We start from the raw sequence: 10,989 nt of genomic DNA on the forward strand, positions 1-10,989 counted from the left end.
GAGGCCTGGTTGTGCCCCTCCCACTCCCTGGGGCACCTACAGCCTCCTCCCAGAGGTTCTCTCTGTCCTCAAATGTGCCTCCTGCTTCCCACCTCCCTGCCTTGGCTGTACAGTCCTGCTGCCTGATATCCGCCCCCGGTTCCCACGAGCATCACCCACACTCCTCTTGTCCAGGCTGGAGGCCCCTATCCCTGGCTTGGCCTCCATCCTCCTTGTGCAGGAGAGCAGGAGGCACCCAGGGACTCTGGAAAGACGTACCCAGGGGCTCTGGGAAGACCCACCCAGGCTGATAAATGGGCCCCCAGAGTGTCCCAGGGGGGCCCACCAGCCCCCACCACCACCATGAGGCAGGTGTCAAAGGCAAGCAGACACACCTGGGTCTTTTACTGGGTCTGGGGGAACTAGGAAGCTAGACAGCTAGTAACCCTGCTTACAAACGTGGGGAGGGGGCTCTTTACCACCTCTTAGAGAGCTGAGGTGTGCATGCCTGTCTGTTTTTTTTTTCCTTTCCTTTTCTTTTTGGCTGCGCTGGGTCTTCGTTGCTTCATTCTCTAGTTGTGGCGAGCGGGGGTTATTCCTTGTTGTGATACTTGGGCTTCTCATTGTGGTGGCTTCTCTTGTTATGGAGCACAGGCTCTAAGGGCACACGGGCTTCAGTAGTTGTGGCTCCCAGGCTCTAGAGTGCAGGTTCAGTAACTGTGGTTCACAGGCTTAGTGGCCCCGCACAAAGCATGCGGAATCTTCCTGGACCAGGGATCAAACCCATGTCCACTGCATTGCAAGGTGGATTCTTTTTTGGCTTGTTTATATATGTATGTGTGTGTATTGGCTGTATATATACATGTATATATGTGTATATATATATATATGCGTGTATTGGCTGTGTTGGGTCTTGGTTGCTATTCTGGCTTTTCTGTAGCTGTAGCAAGCAGGGCTACTCTCCAGTTGCAGTGCGAATGCTTCTCACAGTGGTTGCTTCTCTTATTTCCGAGTTCAGGCTGTAGGGTGCACGAGATTCCATAGTTGCAGCACGTGGGCTCAGTTAGTGCAGCTCCCAGGCTCCAGAGCACCGGCTCTATAGTTGTTATGCAAGGGATTATTTGCTCCACGAATTGTGGGATCTTCCTGGACCAGGGATCGAACCCGTGTCTCCTGCATTGGCATGCAGATTCTTTACCCCAGGGAAGCCCATGTCTGTCTTGTACTCTGCTCTGTCCCCAGATGGGCAGAGTGATGAGAGTTACCATGGGCCTGATGCCATGCTGAGCACAGTTCACACATTATCTCCTTTAATCCTCATGTCAGCCCCATGAGGCCTGTACTATTAGTCCATGTCAGAGGTCATGGTTGAGGCCAGGGGCCATCCAGAGCTGGCAGGGGACAAATGGGGGTGAACTCTAGAGCTGTGCTCTCACCACGAAGCTGCAGTGCCAGGCCCTCAATGATGCAGTCATAGGGTATAGAAGGGGCACCCTGTGGCCAGAGGGAGGCAAGATGGCCCTGAGCTGGAAGCCCACCATCCCACAGTCCCAGGTCCTCCTCTCTGCCTAGCTCTTCCTGGAAGCTCATGATCTCTGGACAAATGGCTCATACCCTCTACTTGGCTTGCCCCTTGGAGTGGGGAGTCTTGGTCCCAAGCAGGGAGACCCCAGAGATTTCTCCCTATTGCAAAGAGCTCTCACCAGCCAGGGACCAGGGCTGTGACAGGCAGAGGGTGGGGAGTTGGAAACCCGAGGCTGCTTCACCCAGTTCCTGGCAATGGCCTTGGACATGGGGAGGGGGGTCAAGGCCCTGGCAAACCGCAGCTGTTTCCTTGAGAGCGGAAGTGCCACGTGAGGGCCTGAGCAGGGGGCCTGGGAGGCCCGCTGAGTAAGGGGCTGAAAGAGGAAGAGGAGCAGGTGGCTCAAGCTGGCCGTCAACCCCCACACCCGCCACCTCCCAGCCAGCCACAGTCGACAGAGACCTTGGTCGGGGGTGGGCACCTTCCCTTCCTGAATTCACAGAGCAGGGGGTCCCTGGGTCCTCTAAATGCCCCTTCCTCTTCAGCCCTGGCTGGCCCCATCCCACCAGGATAGCTAAGGGCAACTCCCTGAGGAGTGGACAGGTCCAGGGGTCCTGCCTCTGCCTCACTGGCTGGGAAGCCCCAGGCATGACATTTGCTTAAGCCTCAGTTTCCACATCTGTGAAAAGGAGTGAGGTGACAAGCCACTCCCACACACTATTGTCTCTAAAAGATCCCGATCACGTGGGGCCAAGCAGAGAACAAGAGCTCGCCCCCTGGGGATGAAGACCTGGGGGGTGGTCCCTGCATCCTGCCATGAGGCCCTGCCCCTCCCCTCACCAGGCAAGGTCCTCCCTGACCCTCTGCCGTCCCTTGAGCCCCCCAGGAGCAAGTGACCACATCTTTCTTCCACCTTCCAGTGTGTGGCGAGGCCTGTCTGGACCCCCAGCGCAGTCTGGGAGCAGTAGTTGAGGGGGTGGGGTGGGGTTGGCCGCTAACAGAGCTGACATTGCCGGATGGTGCCCAGTGCCAGCTGTGCGGCTTGCGTGAGAAGTGGCCTCACGGACTGTGCTGTGCTTAAGTGCTCCCAGGTCGGACTGCAGAGCCTGTTAGGAATTATGTCTGGCCGGCCAGCCAGAGGCCTGTTATATAACACAGCACGGGGCTGGCACTAGTCACCCCCAGCACCCCCACCCCCCTCTCCCCAGCCTGAGAAGAGGTGTGTCCCCTCCCCCCACGTAACACAGCAGACCTTCAGCTCCAGGTGAAGAGAAGGGTCTGCTCCCATCTACCAGAGGCCCCTGCCAAGGACCCTCCAGGGCCAGAGCGGCCGGGTGGGTGGCTCCTCATGGGGCCGGGAGTGCATGGAGACCATCCCCCCAGGCAGCAGGCATGCACCTGCTGGAGGGATGAACAATAGGGGGTTGGCATGGGTGGCACAGACAAACAGTAAACCAATCTGAAGCCTGGATACATGGGCCTGAAGCCTCAGCCACCTCTGAGTCCCTCAGTTTGGAAGGTGCCGAGCCCCGGGGCACTTGGCTGAGGCCCAGCCTGACCCTTCAGCCCCCGCCAGGCCGGCCCAGGGCTGTCTCCCCAGACACCTCTTCACAGGGTAAGACTACTGTGTCCCACCCCCAGCAGAGCAGGCTGCGCACACCATACCAGGAGGAGTCTGGCCCAGTGTGGGTCCCTACTCCTGCTGGGCCCACACAGCCCTTTCTCAAACTCTCGGGGGCCCCAGGGGCTGGGACAGAGACTTGTGAGCCGTCAGGGCATGCTGGGTCCCAGGACGGGGTTTGCAGAGGGGACTGAGGCAGGAAGGACCCTGTGGTGGGCTTCTGCTCCATTCCCAGGCTGGGCACCGTGGGAATGGGCACCAGGCCAGCCCCCCCGGCAGCATACCCCATAGACGGGCTGTCCCAGCACTCAGTGCGTGGATGGTCAGCACTGCTGGGGGAGAGTCAGCAGGAAGCCCTGGGCCAGGCAGGGAAGAGGGCCCTGTGGCCCCGGCTGGTAGCCTGTGCATCTTTCTCCCAGGCACTCTGACACAAACCCCCAGAAGCAGAGGCTCCCACTCGGTCAGGGACCTTGGCTCAGTCCTTGTTCTCCAGCCAGCAGCTGGGCAGACAGCAGGGACACTGACACCAGCCAAACCCCTCTGTGCGCCAAGCCCTGGACCCAGAGCCCTGGAGATGGATCTCCTTTAAGCCGCTTAGCAATGCTGTCTTTGCGTTACTATCTCCCCATCATCCAGAGCCGGAAGGGAGGTTCAAGGGGGCCTAGAGACCTGCCCGGGTCAGCCGGGAAGTGGGCGGGGGCTGCTACCAGAGTCTCCTTGCCACCACCTCCACCCTGTGTCACTGCTTCCTTCAGGGTCAGAATAGTCAAGCTCCACGTGCTACCAGGGTGCAGTCAATTCATGCCGTCCCCACCCATCGCTGCCAGCACCCTGGACTGAGACACGGGGACTCTGGGGCCCCTTTCCAGGGTCCTTCCTCTCCCCAGATGCACCGTGCTTTGGGACTCTGGGACCCACTGATCACAGCCCTCCAAGAAAATGGGTCCCTTCCTGGGCTCTCTTGAGTGTGTGGGGGAGGGTGACAGCCAGACAACAGGCCCCTCAGACCCAGGCAACTCCCCAGAGGGAAGGAGTGGGAGGTCTAGCCACTGTCCAGCATCTGGCCTGACTGTCCTCATCCACCCGTCTGCTCACCACAGCCTGGGGACAAGCACACCCTCAGGCTAGCTGGCCATGGACCAGCTGCCCACATCATTCTCAGCTCTGCCTCTAGAATGCCCTGGCCCCCACTCAGGCCATCACCACTGTGTCTAGGCCCCCTGTCTCATTCTTGCCCCTCCAAGTTGGCCTCCAGAATGCAGCCTGGCACCTGGCTGAGATCCCAGCTCCTGCTGGCTGTGTGACCTTGGGCAACTTACTTAGCCTCTCTGGGCTTCCGTTCCCTCATCTATCCAGTGAAGATACTCACAGGGCAGCTGTGGGGATTAAAATGACTTAGTCCAGAAGAGCATCCTCCACAGTCGGTGGACAATGACCAAAAATCACAGCAAGAATACAAAGCAAATCTGAAAATGTCCCTGTTTTGATTAAAAATTCACTGCCTATCATCTGTGGGACAAGGTCACCCTCCCTGGCATGGCCACTCACACCTTGCTGGACCTGTCCCCACCCACTTCTCTCTGGTGGAGCCATCCCCCAACCTCAGCCAGGCAACTCTGATCCAACCTCTACTGCAGGTGACCATACAGAAAGGTACAGGCTGGATCCTTCTGCACTGAGAGCCCCTTGAAGCAGCTGTGTGTGTGTGTGTGAGTCCCTTAGTCATGTCTGACTCTTTGTGACCCCATGGGCTGTAGCCCACCAGGCTCCTCTGTCCATGGACTTCTCCAGGCAAGAATACTGGAGTGGATTGCCATTCCCTTCTCCAAGGGATCTTCCCAACCCAGGGATTGAACGTGGGTCTCCTGCACTGCAGGCGGATTCTTTTCTGTTTGAGCCACCTCCCCTGAACACAGGACTGAGGCCAGCCTGGAAAACAGCAGGTGCCAGGGATTGCTCACTGACTGAATGAGTTCATAACCAACCATTGCTCACAGGGTCAACTTCCGAATACCTCAAAACTTCGTCCAGTGAAGGTGGCCAGGAGGATCCCTGTGCAGTGGGCAGCCCACAGGCCTGAACACCCAGCCTGAGGTCAGACCTGGCCACCTCGTGGGAGGAGTAGAGACCCCAGCTAGACCCAGGCCCTGTCAGCTGGTGCGCCAGGGTTTTCCCAGCTGGGAGCGGGCGGGGGGGAAAGGAGGAAATGGAGGCCTGCCTGTATCCCCAGGGCTGTCTGTGGCTATGGCAGGGTGGCCACATTCCACTCTTGCTGCCAGCTGCTGGCCACTGCAGGCTTTCAAACCTGGCCAGACAGTCTGAAAGGCTGGGCCCTCTGGAGGGCCAAGTCTGTCCAAGGAACAAAGGCGTTTGAGCCAGGCTCCCAACCACAGAAAAGACTGGCCAGACTTCCAGGACAGCTGGGATTTCAAAATATCTATCCCATTGTTGGAACGCTGATCCCAATGGTTGGAAAGTATTGTTGCCATCCCCTTGGACATCCCTGCAGAGACCCAGGTTGCCTGGGATGGGCTTTGTTTCCTTCTTGGTCCATGGAGGCCAGAGACCTCTCCTTCCCCCCAAGGCAAGGATGCAGGCCCAGCCTACAAGACACAGTTTCTGGGCAGGGCAACTGCTGGCTGTAATAGCTTACAGTGAATGCTGGTGCTCGAAGAGCCTCCTATTGGGCCTGGAGAGGGGCTGCCTCGGTCCCGTTCATTTGTAGCGCAAGAAAAATATCTGCTAATGGACAGAGAGTGACCATGAGTGTGCAAGTGCATCTGTGTGTGTGAGTGCATATGCACACTATTGAAGATACTCCTCTCTGAGGAAGGTGAGTTGGAACAGAGACTGGAGTGATGTGAAGCAGCTAGTCGTGCAGACTAGCTGTAAAGGAGCTAGATGTGAAGGAGCAAGTGCAAGGGCCCTGGGGAAAGGACATATAATGTGCTGAAGTTAAGGTGACCAAGGTCTACTTCACCTTGCCCAGACTAAGAGGAGTCCCAGGACATAAGACTTTCAGGGGTTTTCTTTTTTAGTAATTTTTATTTATTTATTTGGCTGTGCTGGGTCTTAGTTGCAGCATGTGGGATCTAGTTCTCTGACCAGGGATGGAACCTGGGCCCCTTATATTGGGAGCACAGAACCTTAGCCACTGGACCGCCAGGCACGGAGGTCCCGGGGCTTCTAGTTTTGAAATCAGGATATGTTGGTCACCCAAAGTGAAAACAGAGGCAGGTTTTATTTTCTGCGGATCCAAAATCACTGTGGATTGTGACTGCAGCCATGAAATTAAAAGACACTTTCTCCTTGAAAGAAAAGCTATGACAAACCTAGACAGTGTATTAAAAAGCAGAGATATCACTTTGCCAACAAAGATCCAGATAGTCAAAGCTTTGGTTTTTCCAGTGGTCATGAATGGATGTGAGAATTAGACCATAAAGAAGGCTGAATGCCAAAGAACTGATGCTTTCAAACTGTGGTACTGGAGAAGACTTTGAGTCCCTTGGACAGCAAGGAGGTCAAACCAGTCCATCCTAAAGGAAATCAACCCTGTATATTCATTGGAAGGACTGATGCTGAAGCTGAACCTCCAATACTTTGGCTGCCTGATGCCAAGAGCCGACTCATTGGAAAAGACCTTGATGCTGGGAAAGATTGAAGGCAGGAGGAAAAGGTGGTGACAGAAGAGGAGATGGTTGGATGGCATCACTGACTCAATGGACATGAGTTTGAACAAACTCCGGGAGATAGTGAAGGACAGGGAAGCCTGGTATGCTGCAGTCCATGAGGTTCACGAACTCAACTTAGTGGCTAAACCACAGGAGGATCGTGGAGTGCCCTTGATGCCCCCCACCTGTGGAAGTTTCAGAGGCATGATGTCAGAGCCTGCAGCTGTCCTTGTCCCTCAGCCAAGAGCCACAGCATTTCAGTAATGGGAGTGGACAAAGAAGAGAAGTGCCTGAGGCCGTGTAAGGGGACCCCATCCAGCCACCCACACTCATGTGCCAGGGATAGGCTCCGGACAGATGATGACCAGACATAGAAAGCACACGAAGAGCTGAAATACTCTGCTCCTGGGGGACAAATGGCTTTCTGTAGCCCCTGACAACCTGGAGCTAGCCATTAAAAAGCAAAATGTCCAGCACGGCCAATAAATGAAACTATTTTTCAAAAATGTAAAATGCTAATCCTCTTCCACCCAGTAATTCCACATCCAGAAATGTATTCTATAGATACTCTTTTCACAAGTCCACAGGTATAAGGATGCTCACTACATCACCACTTACAGGAGTGAAAAACTGGAAATAACTCCAAATGTCCACTCACAGAGGGTCAGTTTAAAAATTAAGTATATCAATACATATCAATATCATGAAGCCGTTAAAAAGAACAAGGTGGACTTTTATATACTACAGTTTTTAATGTCCAAAATACAGTATTAATTGGAAAAAGCAACTGCATATTTCCCTCAATTTCATGTCAACACTTTTACATATATGTGCATATTTAGGTATGTGCGCTGTGTATATATTCAGAGAAAAAATCTGAAATACAATTGGAAATAACAGAAAATCAGAACTTATAGCTTCATTATTTATGTGCTGTTTGAGAATTTTATAATGAAAATATATTACTTGTATAAGCAGAACAGGGTTTCCCTGTTATACTCCCTTTACCATCTGGTGGCTCAGATGGTAAAGAGTCTGCCTGCAGTGCAGGAGAGCTGGGTTCAATCCCTGAGTCAGGAAGATCCCCTGGAGAAGGGAATGGCAACCCACTCCAGTATTCTCGCCTGGAGAAGTCCATGGACAGAGGAGCCTGGTGGGCTACACCCCGTGGAGTTGCAGAGAAATGGACACGACTGAGAGACTAACACACATGCCAGCAGAACAAAGTATATACACATACATATGCATGTGCATACGTGCATGTATATACTTTTTAAATTTATATGCTAACTTAAACGGTTTAAATGACCACCTTTCACTTGCATTATGGCAAAAGTGTTAGTTGCTCAGTTGTGTCCAACCCTTCATGACCTCGTGGACTGTATAGCCTGCCAGGCTCCTCTGTCCATGGAATTCTCCAGGCAAGACTACTGGAGTGGGTAACCATTTCCTTCTCCAGGGGATCTTCCCAACCTAGGGATCGAACCTGGGTCTCCTGCAGTGCAGGCAGATTCTTTACCATCTGAGCCACCATGAAGTTTCCTGATTCTTTGTCATATTCTCCTCCTCATACTCCTCCAAATCCACTCTCCAAACTGCTATCAAAAAGGATTTTCTAAAATGCAAGTCAGAAAATGCTACCTACTCTATTATAAAAATGCTTAAATGCTCATCGCCCCAAGGATGAAATCTGAATTCTGTAAGATGCTCGGCCATCCTCTCTCTGGATCAAGCACAATTTCTTTATACTCCCCCCTTCCCACAGCACCCACAAGAACCCACCCACCTCTCAGTCTTTCCAAAGTGTGTCCCAATCATGCTGCACAAAATGCCATTTCTAGCTCTTGCTTTTCTCTCTTCCTGAAATCAAACCTTTCTACCCATAGTCTTTACCTAACTGATATCACTGTATCCTTTTGGTGATGTGATTCCTTAAAAAGAATCCCCCAGATGGGTGTTATAAGAGGAACCTCTCTTATGTATGAACCCATTACCCTACAGTCGCATCGCTCTGTTTAATACACATCAAACTGCTTTTCAATTTCCTGTTTTCCTGTCCTTGGCACACAGTGGTAGGATTCTAAAAGGACGGGCATTTATCTTGCTCATCACCACCAGCCCAGCCCCTGGCACAATGCCCGACAATTAATATGACCTCAGTAAATATTCTGCCAAAGCTTGTTTAAAACTTGGAAACATGGCAAAAGCATAACTAGCGGTCCTGTGTTCTTTTCCCCCTTCTTTGGCCACACCACATGGCCTAGCAGGATCTTACTTCCCCAACCAGGGGTCAAACCCACACCCCCGGCAGTGAAAGTGAAGAATCTTAGTCACCGGACTGCCAGGGAATTTACACCACTTGTCCTTCAATATCAAAAACAAATCAGTAAAGGGCTTAAAGACATAATCAGGGACTTCCCTGGAGGTCCAGTGGTTATGACTCCAAGCTTCCACTGCTGGGGATCTGGTTCAACCCCTGGTTCGATCAGGAAACTAAGATCCCACTAACCTCATGGTGTGGCCAAAAAAATGATTAATTAATTTAAAAGACACAAACAAACTGAAGCAGCAGGGGTGGGCTCTTCTCTGATGTCCATGTGGCAGCCATGATTTGGGGCTGTAGCCCACATCTCACACAAGCCTGGAAACAATCTCCCCTGCAGTGAGTGAGCCGTGATGGACCTTGAGTGAACTGGACATGGGTCACTGGAGGCTCATATATTAGCGTGAGAGGCACCTGTCCATTTAACTCTCTGGCCACTCCCAGCAGAGACCCCAGCATGGTAGGTAAGTTTTGCATGGGGGTATGAGCTAGAGGAAGACTACATCAGCAGTGCAGACCCTTCCCGGGGAGGGGATGGCTCTGCAGGGAGGCCGAGTGAGTGCTCAGAGTCCTGTGTGATTCACTGTCTGCTTCCTAAATCTGTCTTGGTCCAGCCACGGGGGTGGAGGAGGGGGTGGTGGGCCGACAAAGGTCGGAATGAGGGCTCTTCTGTGAGTGCTGAGAGGTCAGCAGCTAACACACCTTCAAGCCATTTTCTCTTTGGCCAGGAACAGGGTGTTTCCCAGGCCAGGGTTCTGACGGTGGAGTGCTGGAAGCCTATTTGAGTCCACACACACCTTTCCTGATCCCCCATTGCCAAAATGCGTCACGGCGTGCATCAGAAGTGAACCTACAAATATCTATGGTTTCAGAGGAATGTCGTGGCCCTACAAAGCTACAGTTGGGAGCCTGCTCCTGGCCATCCTGCCAGTGGGGACCCAGCTTTAATGCACAAAACTGGTTTGCAAGTATGGGGGCTGCTTTCCCACCTACCTTCTAAATCCCAGAAGAGGAAGCTGGACAGCCTCCCCCACCGCAGGCCCTCCCAGCCCCATCCTCAGCAGCCGCCAGTGGAGCAGCTCTTCATATGGGACCCTGTTCTTTCTTCTTTCAGGGGTCGGATGGCTGAAACCGAAAGCCTCCTTTCCCTGCACCTAAGTCAGAGCTGATGGCCAACCCTGCATTCCAGGCTCTCAGTTCATTAAATCACCCCTTAGGACGGAATGTGCGCCCAGCCTGCAGGAAATGTTCTCAAATGGCCCAGGCGAATTCTGCAAGTGAGGGGTCATAACCAAGCCCCTCCAAGACCCACCAAATCCCCTTTTCTCCCTCCTCTTCAACCCTCTTTTCTGAACCAGAGGAAGAAAATATACTCACCGGTTCCTGAATGGAGGCTGAGCCAGCTGTGCGGTGGAGACCCGTGTTTTGTCAGGACAGAATTCATGTTTGACCTCAGGTGGTGGCACCTTGCCTGGCCCTTGAGCCACGTGCTAGACCCGCAGTCTCCGTCCCTCTCTGCCCGGCTGCAGTCCCAACCCTGGAGGGCTTCTCCTCAACTCAGCCCCGATCTTGATTTCTCCAGCTGAGTCGTCTGCACAGAAAACCACTGAACTCTCGGCCCTGCCAATCTGCCTCTCCTCCAACTCAGGCCCCCTGGGCGCTGTATGTTTTAACGTATGGACTCAGTGGCTGGGGTTTGCACCGTGTTTTCTTGCTGCCGGTTTCCTCTCCTTGGATTTTCCATCCCCAAGTACCCATGTGCTCCCTGGAACGCACTTCTCACACTGCTGGCTCCCTCGGCAGGGGCCTTCCCTTCTTTTCAGGAAAGCAGCACCACGAAGACCCTTCCCGGCTGGACTCCTCAGCGGGGAGG

The sequence above is a fragment of the Bos mutus genome, chromosome 16 (genome assembly GCF_027580195.1).
Source record: "Bos mutus isolate GX-2022 chromosome 16, NWIPB_WYAK_1.1, whole genome shotgun sequence".
Classification (NCBI taxonomy): domain Eukaryota; kingdom Metazoa; phylum Chordata; class Mammalia; order Artiodactyla; family Bovidae; genus Bos; species Bos mutus.